General features: G+C 37.6%; 1 pseudogene across 1 annotated transcript; it reads left to right on the plus strand.

Moving 5' to 3' along the window:
- The first annotated feature begins 1,387 nt into the window (after positions 1 to 1,387).
- LOC148731005 (uncharacterized) lies at positions 1,388 to 5,775 on the plus strand (annotated as a pseudogene). The gene is made up of 4 exons (XR_016001976.1): positions 1,388 to 1,480; positions 1,806 to 1,957; positions 2,770 to 2,867; positions 3,847 to 5,775. The product of XR_016001976.1 is annotated as an uncharacterized LOC148731005 (transcript).
- Positions 5,776 to 13,345: the final 7,570 nt, after the last annotated feature.

Here is a 13,345-nt window from a genome sequence, read left to right on the forward strand (position 1 = left end):
TTAAAAGGATAATAGCTTATTCGTCCAAAAGTCGCAAGTTATTCCATCAATAGCCTTTTTACTCTCATCGGACAAAGGCGGAACGCGTGCGAACGGCTCTCGGATATGCATTTTGTGAGCCCTCGTGGTAAAAATGCCAGCGACTACCCCCATTTAAGAGAAGCAAACTTTAACCCGTTGTCATTGTGAAGTTTTAATGGCGTTCCGCAGTCCCGTAGTCTATGAAAGAAATTCGTCTAACTCTTCTAAGATGCTTAAACGTAATGATTATTCTTAGCTGAGGGAAACCCAAACCCTAAAAAGAAGGTAAAACCCTAACACTGGATGAAATAGTGGATTTCAACAAAATTTGGCTCTAGGTCAAATGTGAGACAAATCTGACTTTACATTTGTCCTGGTCGCAAAGACTTCAAATGCGTGACTAATATGTTATCATATTTGTCCTTGATAAATGCAAGACAAATATTGTTTGAATATGAAGCCATATTTCATTCAAGGACAAATATTAGACAAGACAGACAAATGTGTTCAACACAATACGAACCGTATTTTACCCCACGGAGACGTTTTCTTCACTCGCGTCCCCCCATGTATGATAAATTCAGCTCCCCTACTTTGTATCTCTAAGGAGATCACTAAGATTTGGGAATTTTTTGTCTGGATCAAAAGTGTGATTTTTACTAAAACAAACTGAATACAGGTTGAGGCTCGTACAAGGAATTGCGTGACTTGACCGATGCAAGCCATACAGTTGCCTGAACTGACTGTTAACTTCTGCGGTAGTGTTCGTATTTTATTAGTAAAAACCCAAGCCAATGTCCCCCATTAGACTGTCGAAAAGAAGAGAAATGTCATTGTGTTAAAAGTAAATAAAAAAGATAGAACAAGGGATAGGGACAGGGCTAAATCTGCACTGAGGCATTCCTCGTGATCCTCAAAACTATCGTAGGATTCCAAGCAGTGTACTTCAGAATCTCTCTCGACGTCGCTAGCGCTATTGTCACTTTCAGAGGCAATTTCGAGATGTCTCGATCGGGTACCTCGACTGAAAAAGTCATCACAGTGACTGCAGTAATAACTCTTTTTCCCTCCTTTTCGAATTGAGAAAAGATATTGAGCTAACAAATGACGAGAACTGACGAGCATTACAGTAACATTTGCCGCTACACTCCACTACGCAAAAAAAAAAAATGCAAATTTTCGGAAGTGCATGCGCAGGTAATCCCTAAAGGCCCTCGCGCGACGCTTTGTATAATTCGAATTCTTGGACATTAACATAATCAGCGGGATTTCGAACGTCACTTCAAATTTAAAGCGTCTTTCGTCCAAGTGTCACGTCTTCGTTGAAGTAAGCCTTTAACCAAAAGTTACTCCGCAGTTTTGTAATATGTCTCACAGAAACAGATCGAGCAATGCAGGGATTGATTTTGACGAGCTTTCCGAGTCACCGCTAACGTCTGGGCACTTTCACCGTCGAACGGTAAGCTTTTACGTGTATTAATTAAACGTGGGTCAGTAAGACAGGTCAGCAATTTACTCGTTTTGCTCTTTGAATATTTAGACAACTCCAGGGACAACTGCAGTCGTTCCTCGAGCGCAAGACCGTCCGCGGATTTCCATCGAGAGATCTCGATCTGAAAATCATATCCGTCGTGATTTGCAGCTTGACAGTAATGGTGATTCAGAAGAGACCTCGCCAGTTTATCAGCCAGTCGCCTCCACTCTCTTGCCTTCAATTGTGCCATCTTCCTCCTCATCGAGGAGCCGATCAACTCCAGCCACCACGCCACTGTCTCATGTAAACGCTAGAGCGAGTTGTTCCGACCACGAAGGGCAGTTTGACGCACTTCAGTGAAAACTTGTTCTTACAGAAAAAATTGACAACTTACAAGGCCAACAGTCAGCACCCGCAGTGGCAGAAAAAAGGAAAAGTGAAAACCTTCCACGAGATATGGTGGTGAGTACAGTATTTTGGTTATTTGAACTTTGAGACGTCACGGTGTTGATAACAGCTTGTTGATAACAGCTTGTTCATAACACTTTGGTGCTGATTTCATGCACATAGCCGTCATAACAATAGACGGTCATTTTGTTTTTAAAGGATGAAATTTATTGTTGAGTTATTGTAGTATGTAGTTTTAAAGGAGCTATGTCATGATATTTTAAGCCATTTTGCTGATGTACAAAAGTTACTTTCAAATTTAGTTTTCTAAGTTAGAAAAACACCAAAGAGGTAACAATAAACCAAAAAGGAACAAGGATGGTCAAGATTGGGCAAGATTGAGAATGGCAGACTTGAAAAACTTGGCCAAATTTTTAAGATGCGCTGTCTGTAATGTAAGCTGGGTTTTTTGTACATGTATGTTGGGAAAGTTCCAGAAGCTCTGGGATTTCGCTGTTGCGTGATAGTCCCAGATTTTGCCAATTTATGTTTTCATATGTTGGGAATGATTGCAGAAATCTGGCCGCCATCAGGTAAATGGAAGCACTCCCGATTTATCCCCGACCATCTCAGATGATCAGGGATATGTATGATTTTGTGTTTTCATAAAGCCCTGGTGAAATGGTGCATGATAGTCGAACTGTCATAGGTAAGTTGGGAGAATGAGAAATGCTGTGGGAATGTGAGCCATTGGCCAGTGTTTAGCAAGTTTTTTGGTTCTTCCAAACTTCTACCGAACAATATATGTCTTGAGTGTTTCTATTAATTTGAGTTACAGAATACATCAACCCAAGTACTTAAAAGCTTAACATCATTTTGCTTTTCAGTTTTAATGATCACACCAACCTTGAGGTTACCCAAGCAATCGAAAGAGGTGTCAGAGAAACATCAGCTTTCAAAGAGGCTGATCCTGTTATATTAGAGTGTAAGTATAGATTAATTTTCTATAATTATGACTATAATATTTGGTGGCTTAATAGCTAGCACATTGGACTGTGGATCAGACATTTGGGTTTGAGCATTGGCCTGGACCAGTGTGTTGTATTGTGTGTTCTTGGGCAAGACACTTTACCTCCATAGTTCCTCTCTAGCCTTTAACTTAAACCAGCTGTGACCGAGGCAGGTTCTGATGTTGTTATTTGAACAACGAGACAGACTTATAGCCACAATAAAATTTATTTATACAGGAAAGTACAAAAGAAATAATACTGATAAAAAGCAAGGGTGATTGCAAGCAAATCCTCAGTAAAATAGGTCACTAACTTGAGGTTACATCTACTGGAGTTACTTTTTTTGTGACCAAAGGTTCTGGGCTTGTAAGTGCTGGTCTTGACACTCTGAACTACTGAGTTAAACTAACTAACTGTACTTCTTTTATAAGGAATCGAACAATAGCAGGAAATCCTCTAAAATTTTGGAAGTAAGGTATGATCATTCTAAAGGAAAATTAGCTGCAAATCCTGTGTTTAGGATGATTTGGTTATCATAGGAAATAGTTAGGTGTGATGGCGCGACTTAAAGGAAATTTATGATGCAAATCCTGTGTGTATGGTAATTTGATTATCATAGGAAATAGTTTTTGAAGATGTAATTCTAAAATTATAACAAAAATATTGCAATATCATGCACAATTGTGAGCCTGGTCACACAGCTATTCTGCTAAGTTTATCCATTGATGATATGATAGACTAAGAACGTGAAAATTAAGGTGTTTGCATTAATTTGTATGTACTTTGGTCACTTTTGAGGATTCTTTTGTTGGGTCCATTTATCCAATATCAAACAAGGAAAATGAGTGCAACATTCAGACATTTTCAGTAATACTATTTTTCAGAGGTATTTTTATTTTATTCTGGACAATGATCATGATTTGTGATATAATTTTTGAATTGCTTTTGTCACAGGTGCCTTAAAGATTTACTTTAAAACCCCCAAGGCCAAAATCAGTGGAGTTTTTAACCCACATGAGGAATGAGGGATTGCCCCAAGTGGCAAACAAGCAGGATGAAAGAGTAATAAATTCTAGGAGGAATCAAAGGGGTCACAACGTGAGTGAATGATGGTGTACCTATCCTAAACAGAAATGACTAAAAATTTTTATCACATGACCAATTATTTTTTTGTTTTGACCAGATCTGTTGTCACTTGCATCAGTTTCAAAACTTTAGTGTCAACAACACTATAAGGAAAGTAATTAGCTATTGTGGTGATTGTTGTAAAAAAATTTGAATTTTATAGCTTGATAGTTAATTTTGTAGCCAAAAATAAAGCCTCAGATGCTTACAGTCAAACTGGGTATTCTTTTTATTGCAAACTTGCAAACTTTTGCCTCGTCATTGGTAATTGATTGACAGCTTGAGTCGAGCAAGTTTTAACCTGTACAAGTAAGTTGCAACTTTTGCTATCAAATTTGCTCAAGCAAGTTTCCAAGTTCCCGTTTTCATTTTGCGGTATAAAACAAGGTAATACCAGCTCTGTTTCAAAGAAACAGAGTAAATTCAGTCAGCCATCGCCTGCCTATTTATCAAGAGACTGCGAGAAATAAGTGACAGACTTAGTTAAATTAGCAAAACCAGGAATCGTGCTTCAAAATTAAAAGTGTAAGCCATAACCTTGAAGGACAGATTTGAATTTTTAAGGAAAATTCACAGTTTGGCAATTTGGAGCTAAGTCTGTCACTAATTCATCTCAGTTTGTTAATTAACAGCAAATATTAGGCAATATCATTCTGTTTATTTGAAACTTAGTTTGTCTTACCTGACTTTATATGGCAAAATGAAAACTAGGGCTTGAGAACTTACTCAGCAAATTCAAATTGAAAGACTCAACCTGCTCACATAGGTTGCCGCTTGCTCGACTCAGACTGTCATCAAATACCAATGTTGAGGTAGAAATTTGCAAGGTTGCCATCAAAAGAACATCTGGTTAACATTTGACTATAGAAATTTATACCCAAACTGGTTGCCTCCTGATAGGAACTCTAGAAGATTGCATTGTGGTATTGTGAAAATATTGATTGACAGCTTGCTGAATGCAACTTGCAACTTTCACTTCAAATTTGCTAGAATAGTTTGTGAATTATTTTCAAGTTCAATTTTTCTATATAAAACAAGCTAATTGCTGATCTGTTTCTAAGAAACAAAATAAAATTGCTCAATTTTTGCCTGTTTATCAACGTAACAGACTGCAAGAATGTAGCATTCAAATTGCCATTGTCAGGAAATCACACTTCAAAAGTAGTCATGTGAAATATGACTTTTTTAGTTAAAATCCTATGAAGTGAGTCTGTTGCTGATTTCATGCAGCAAACTTTCAATCAATACTGGAACATTGCAACACAATGCTGATGAGTTCCTGTAAAAATAATTACCAGCAGTTTGACAGTAATTTGTAGGATTAGCTATGTTGGTGATGTGATCAAAGACTAATTGGTATGTTGTGATGATGTTGGGTCTTTTAATGCCTCATAAAAAGAGAACCTACTGTATTGAAACTGATAGGGCAGGCAGTACCTGAGTAGGAGTTTTTTGGAAGTAACTCCTCTTTATGAATCATAACACACTAAGTACAGTTCATGTGAAAATGTTTTGTCGAGAATATCTTGCTGGCAGGAGTGTTGTAAAGACTTAAAATCAATGATGTTATCTTTTAAACTTACCTTGTAGCTTTTCCCCATTATTGAGGTTATATTCTGTATCACATATATGGTATAAAATATAAGTGTACAGGGGCTGATTAAATACATTTATTTATTAAGTGTTAATTTCCTTTAACAGAAATGGTTTTGTTTGTACATAAAGGAGCAATGTTAGATAAATTTTCCATTTACTATACATTTATGTGTGTTGATTTTAGTCAGGACTGGGTATGAGATGATTGGACATGAGAGGATTGCATTAATCAAAGTAAATGCGATTCCATTTTAAACTGCCACTGAAACAATGAAATTTCTGATGTTTTATTGAATGCAGTGTATTATTGGGTACTTGCAACCCTAATACTGAAATAACATGTGGAAAAAGCAATTTTGTGTAAATTGACAACAGGGTCAATGGAGGAGAAGAGAATTTTGGATTATTCCATAACAAAGATGATATTTGCCCTACATTTGTCCTGAATTTGTTCTTACAAATGTCATCTTTAACGCATTTGTCCTTGTTTAGAGCAGGACAAATCATGATATTTAATTCAGATTAATACCACATTTGTCCATATTTACACCCAAAAGCAAATGGACAATTATCCTGTTTATCTTTAGGACAAATGTCATATTTGTCTTCAGGTCAAATACTGACAAATATGACAAACCACATTTGAACCACATTTGGACTGCATTTTTCTGACGTCAAATCTGATTTTTCGCCCAGTGTAACCGCAAAAAGAAGCTAATCGTTAACCATTATAACTATTCTAAGTTGCTTAACCCTGATCAGTATTCTTAGTGGACATGAATAATAACCTAATTCGATTTAACAACACGGGTAAGCTATAGATTTATAATGAAGGCTTAAGAGAAAGCTACCTAATTAGTGGTGTCGTTAACGCGCGGCAAAATTAAGAGCAATGCTTCATTTCAAACAGCCATAAATTTGACTTTATTTAAATTACATCGTACATTATTGAAAAAAAAGGAGATTTGTTGGATGAACTAACCTAAGTTTAAAAGCACCTAACTTGGAAAATATTCTAAAGGGAGTGGGAAAGTGACAGGCTTAAATGAATTTACATGCATGGCGAGTTAAAAAACTTCTTTGGCACGGTAAGACACGAGAAGTTGATGAAAACGTTTCTTAAAATTACTGAAGGAAGTTATTTGAGTGAAGATAATTAAGGCTGAGTAATGTCTCTATGTATTGGTATAGCCAAAACAATATGAAACTCATTACTTGTTACTGGTGCTGTGGTCGGATACGGGTCTGGTTTCGACTTCACAAAGACTTTGTTTGTAGCTCTAGCCCGTGGAACACGGAATTGTACTATTCTTCCAAGCCCATCCGCCTGCAAGGACTCTGTAGCGCGCTCGTACTCTGCCTCAGCGATTGTTCGAGATGATCTTTTTCCATGCTTAAAGGCTTTGAACGTTACTGCCGGTCCAGGTGACAAAAGGATGCTCTCCTCGACTGAATCGCTCGTTGGTTGTTCGATCGTTTTATCTCAAAACGAATTAATGAATTATTCGAGGAACTAGAGGAGAATAAAAGAGAGTTACACAAGAATTAAGGCATGTAAGAAAAGGATTGAATTGGGAAGAAAAACTTAAACGAGTATTTTACAATGAGTGCTCTACTGGTAAAATTCAGTTACCGTAGCCACAGACTTTCGACGGAGGGCATTCCTTTCAAATGTAGGCAAAATGCGACTTAATAGTAAAATATGTTGCTTTAAAAATAAACTTCTGTTGCTTTACCTGACATAAGATTCCCTTCTGAGTCTCAAGATGGTTAACGAAGACTGAGCATTCTCCAGCGTTGACTTGCTTATTTTGGTTGGAGGTTCCGTGGAAGGGACGCGAGCGAGCAGTTTGGCTATGACGTGATTGAAGACGTGTAGGGCTGTAGCTAGGCGGGGGATAAGTTCTGGTGTCTTGGATTTTGGAGGCACTGTGCCGTCTTGAATTGCTTCATTTACCTCTGCGACAGACATGTCGAGGTTTTCTCGCACAATGGCGATTGCGTCGTCCTCAAAGGTGTAAACTGTATTGTTGGCAATATTATTAATAGTCAGAAAGATTTCCTCGAAATCGCTCATGACTTTGGTTGATAGGTAGTGTTTAGCAGCCTCCATTTCGGTAAGCGTAGGCCTTAAAGCTAGAGGAGTTGCAAATAAAACTCGGTCGATTAAACCGTGGCCATGGTCCATCTTTGCGATGAGCTTGGCGGCGTTTAACAATTGTGTTGAGCCAAGGATGGTGAAAGCAGTGTTAGGCGGTATTAGTCTCGTGTCTTCCGTTGAGTAGTGATAGGAACAGCGCTCACCAGAGAACAGTTTGCAGAGTAGCTGGACGTCTCCTGTGGCGTTGTCCTCGTCTGACTTCATCAATTTGTTGACTCTGTCAAACACCTCCGGAGATAATAGAATGGCTTTCTTGTTCTTGGCCAGATGCTTCACCAGACCTGACGAAGTTGTTTTGCTGAGTACAGTTGAGGTTAGGTCTGAAGCTTCTAGGGAATCTTGGGCTGCGTGCTGTATCGCAGACGATTTTCCTGTTGTAGAAACAAAAAGTCTTGTTTATGAAAAGGGCCCTTAAAAAATAACGGTTAAGTTAGAGTTAGCAAGAGGTTTGCAAGACTAGCCAGATACGATCTAACCCATGTAAACCGTTGCCGAACGGAGGAAAAAAGTAGGAAATTTTTGGTTAAGGCATCGTAAAACCAAATATACATATTTTATACTCACCAGTCCCTGGATATCCAACAAATATGGTGGACAGGTTAAGAGGCTGCCTGTGGGTGGAAATGACTTCAACGCGGGAGTCGTTGCATGCGAGGATAAAGGCTGTTGTAGCAAGCAAAGTGGGAATAAAATAGCTTTCTGAGCTTCCAACCGATACAGCCTTATTTTTAACAAAACGGTGTATTTCGTTGTCAGTGAAGAGCTTGCTGTAAGGAAATTGTATAGAATTCAATCGTCGCTGTAAATTCACTCACGTCTGTTCGTTCTGCTTGTAAAGCTTGGAAACGGTATACATTCTTGAAGGGATTACCACGAGTACAACTAGAATATCATATCCTTAGCTTAATACAGTGAACTAAGAAAGAGGTTAACATGTCTGGAATAACGTGAGCTGTTGTTTGAGACGCCGGCACTAAGATTTATGCCAGTGGTATTGTTCTGGCGAGTAACTGAAAGCAATTTTCGTTTGTTCATTATTTAAAAGTTGTTAAATCTCTGAAATTAAAATTTAAGGAATAAAAAGAATTTTGTTCTCACATTTAATAAGATATCATATCCTTAGGACAAACAAAGGGAGACGGTTGTTTTGATTAAAAAAGGTAGTTTATTGAGACATGTTTACAAGTGTGTATAGGATCGAAAAACCCCGGAAATCTAGCAGTGGCACACAAACTCCACTTGAAGCCCAAAAACAAGACAAGGTGATGCAATGTGACATACCAAAGGGAAGTTATATGCGAGATGAGAGAAAGCAGATAAAATGGCGTTACGATGACTTGATTGTTTTACTGAACGATAAAGATAGACTTATTCAGTGGTTAATGGGGGAAGGTTTGCTGGCCAAATCTCGATTATGTTCTATTTGTGGAGGCGACATGAACCTTTTTAATTGCGATGACCGCTTTTGTAAATATAGTAAAAAGTTTTCCACGATTAGCTTGCGCCTCCTCGGACTAAGTATGTAGGGTTTAATTTGAAATGTGTGTAATTATTATCAATAGTTCGCGTAAACGCGCGGTGATGACTGTATTCAATAGTTCGCTTCGCTGTTTATTAATCGGTAGTTACTATTTATTAAAGTTCATAGAAAAAGAATTAAAAAAAATGAATCAAAATTTCTTTATTTTGGTTGAGGGGTTGATGCGGTCGATTCGCAACGCGCGGCGATGACTGTATTTAATGATGCGGTCGGTTTAGCAAAACACTTGCCACTGCAGACTGCGGGGGCAGCATTATTAAACACCACTGTGGGACTGCGGTGGCAATTTCTCAAGTAAGATATTTTTGTGGCCGGATATTCTGCAATCTAGTCCGACATTTTCTAACCAGATCAGATCTTTTGTTCAGCAAGTTGACATTGCGATTGCTTAAGGTACATTAAACAAACCGACAGTGGTTTAGCGTAGTCTGTATTCTTATCGACAACGATATTCATCCTCACAGTGGTCAAAATGTTGTGGACTCTTCAGGCGCAGCCGATTGGTCGACAACAAATGTCGACGTCAAATAAAGGCATTGTTTGAGTGCGTGTCACGTTGACATGAGCAGCTTTCTCTGTACTCATATCGACAACGGCAAATTGGCCGATCAGATTGCGACATTATTGCCACTCGTGGTAAAAAGGTTCCTTGTAGTAACCAATAATAGAAAGTACAGTTCCAACCCAACTAAATAAGTTTTTAATGGAATTTTTTACTTAAAAACTTGAGCGTGTAATTCTGCTTTCGTAGAATACTCTTCAGTCTGATGATCGCTTAGTAGGGGAAACTTGAGTCATCTAAAATCGATAAAATCTTTTCCTGACTTTAGGACAAGTGAAACAACCTACGCAGAGTATATTCAGCCACTTAAAGAAAGTAGAATATCATTCGCGCACAACAGTTTCGTTGTGTGTTATCATTTGCCTTTTCAGCTTGGGATCATTGGCCTTTGTACACGTTAAATCTCTTACTAACACAAAAATGATTTCGCACAATGCGGTGAAAGAAAAAAATGTACTATTTAGTATCGGTGTGTTCTCTTTGTACATGTGTAATCATTTTGTATGAAACACTTCAATTCAACTAACAATTTATTTTGTCGTTCTTTCCTCTTTAAAATTATGGTCTATGGATATTTTAGCGGGTAAGAAAATATTTTAATTCAGAATTCGTGTTTCAAGCAAAACGCTAAAAATTTAACAATTTATTTTAACAACACTTCCCGAAGCATTTCTCTTTATTTTTACTTTTCAAAGTGGTTCGCAATTCATGTAAATTTTGGTCAAATAAAACAATTTGACTTTCTTAGCTTTGCAAGGTATAAGTTTTGTTTCGCTTGTAAGTCAGTCACTATTTCTTGCTATCATCATCCTCTCTTTTCCTTTCTTTTTCTTCCTTTTTTGGCCGTAAAATGTCGCTTCATCTTTTGTTAAGGAAAATTAATCGTTTTTGCATGCCTCTAAATGGTTCACTTATCCGAAAACAGGAGCTCATAACTTGGAGCGTTAAACTGCTCTTTGTTTCTGTTTGCAATCTCTTAAGTCCGCAAGAGATTATGATATAAGTACAAAAATATGTTCAAATACAAAAGTTAATTCGCATTAATGATTTGTATTTTAAACCGGCTTTAAAATGACACAACATTCAAGTTTAATTATTTCCTTTTTCTATTTTATCTGGTCACAAACGTGTCATTGACAAAACAGATCGTAAGTATCTTTCTCTTTTATTTTTACTGTTTCTCATTCATTCATTCATTTCTGATGCACCAGTCAGTCATTTTGAGAGAGACACAGAGTTATTATGATTTTTCGTTATCTCCTTTTGCGAAAAAGTAGAGTTATAAGCTTTCCTGACAATGAATCGGGCGGGCCTAGTTTTCACCACAGTCACCATTTTATAATTGCAGCCAAGAGGAACACTTTTTTTTCTCACCATATTTCACTGCATTACCGCAGTAGGACAGGACTAGAACGGAACATATGCGATGCATGCGAGTAGTCCACCCATTAAATCCCACTCATCCCACCCCAGGGGAGGACATCCATCACACAGTAATCTCGTGCGTGGGAAATTAACGTCTCCTACCCCTAACCCTGTGGGAGACGGGACCTCCATTTACTCGTCCCTATCCGAGAAGCCTAGAATATCTAACCATTACTTGATTTTATAGAAAGGTAGGATATTCTTCTCAATTATTTTAAGACCTTGAGTGTTGGTCCGGCCGGGGCTTGAACCCTCGACCTCCCGCACAACAGTCCAGAGCTCTATCCATTGAGCTAACTGGAAGGCAAAGTGACCTTTTTACCAATGCTGGTTGACAATATGTCCAAGACTCTTTTCCGGTCAGACTTTCCCATTCATTGCCAATATTGTCACTATTTCAAGTACCCGACAGTTGTAGCAAGTGCAATATGAGTTGGCAGTTAGTCCTACCCCTGGTTGTTCAATTATCAACACACTTTGTCTTAACGATACCAAGATTAAGAACTATGAAAGCAATAACAAATGTGCATAACTAACTAATACTTCTCTCTTTCCCATTACCTACCTTGACTGGCAAACAGACCGTAAGTATCTGTATTTTATTTCATAGTAATTTTGGTGGGTTTAGCAAGTCTTTTCACCTCTTTCACTACTGCAGTAACCATCATGTAATATATATTCATATTTCACTGTAATGTACTCTTGGTGATAATAAAGGTTACGATTTTCGTTACACAAATATTATTGGGAACAAATATATGGCCGAAAAATTATGATCACTAGCTAATAAACACGGCATTCTGACATTCGCCCTACTACCCAAGTTGTATTTGCCTAAAACTGCTTTAAGTTGTTTTGAACTGGGTTCTTGTCAAAATATTCATTCAGGGTGAACCATAAGTAGCTAAGGATCCGGTTTCGATCGAGTGGCTCAGTTTAAGTAAAGATTTAATGGTATCTGTAGAAGACTGTGACGTTCAATTGTCATTCACTTGATACTAGGAATTTAAGTCTTGATTTTATAAGAAGCTACATATCAGAACTAACTACTGTACAGAGGTCTTGGACGACTGTGTAATGAATATCAAATCTCTTGCTAGTTAGGTAGTTCCATTCGTTTTTCTGTTCTTGAGTTTTTTCCTTGTTGTTTCTATTCCATGGCCTTGCTTCTGATAAAACCATTAGAACGTAAGTACATGTTTTATTTTTAAATAAGGCATTTGTATTTTCATGGCGCCTTTACAGCGCGTTTACGTTCACGCTGGGGTACAGGTGTTATGTGAAGGAAAAATTTTGCAGCATTTCTCAATAAACAACTGGATGTATTTGAGCTGAAGATGCATATTTTAATTTAATTTTTATATTTTTTATTTTACATGTCACTTCTTCAATCACTTAGCTGGTAAGTCCAAGAAAACTTATGTCACGCAGTTTTTATTCTTAATTTTCATGCTCAAAACGACATTTTTATTCTTTAGTGCGTAAGATTAAATTTACAATAAGATTAATTATGAGTTACGTATTCTTTTCGGAGCCCATGTCGATTAAATGTTATAAAAACAAATCCAAATTAATGTAACCTATTGTTCCCCCATAAGGGAACTGAAATTCAAATGAAGCCTCTTGCATCCGGAACTCGAAAATGCATGTAATTATATGAAATGAAATTTTGCATCTGGTCGGATGGGGAGCTGTAGCACTGGACTGGGCTTGGCAAAACTCCGATGTAACCCGGGATTATTATTGAGAACCCATTAAATTTTCTTTTGCTTTCAATAGTACAGATTCAGTCAATGAACCCCTCGCTGACATTCATGAATTTGTGTCAAGAATATTTTTTGTTTTATTTTGAATATTAAGCGTAACGCTTGCTTCCGGTATATCCTCATTAGCTAAGATTATCATAACTGGCCTCTCATCGTCCAATCTCCTGCTGACTGCTGACGAGAAAAATTATATTCGGTATTGCTAACTTTTTTGCTTTCGGATAGCGACTGAATCTCGTCAAGAACCGCAGATAAAAATGTTTAATGTCTGACGTAGG

Source organism: Stylophora pistillata, chromosome 5 (genome assembly GCF_964205215.1).
Source record: "Stylophora pistillata chromosome 5, jaStyPist1.2, whole genome shotgun sequence".
Lineage (NCBI taxonomy): Eukaryota > Metazoa > Cnidaria > Anthozoa > Scleractinia > Pocilloporidae > Stylophora > Stylophora pistillata.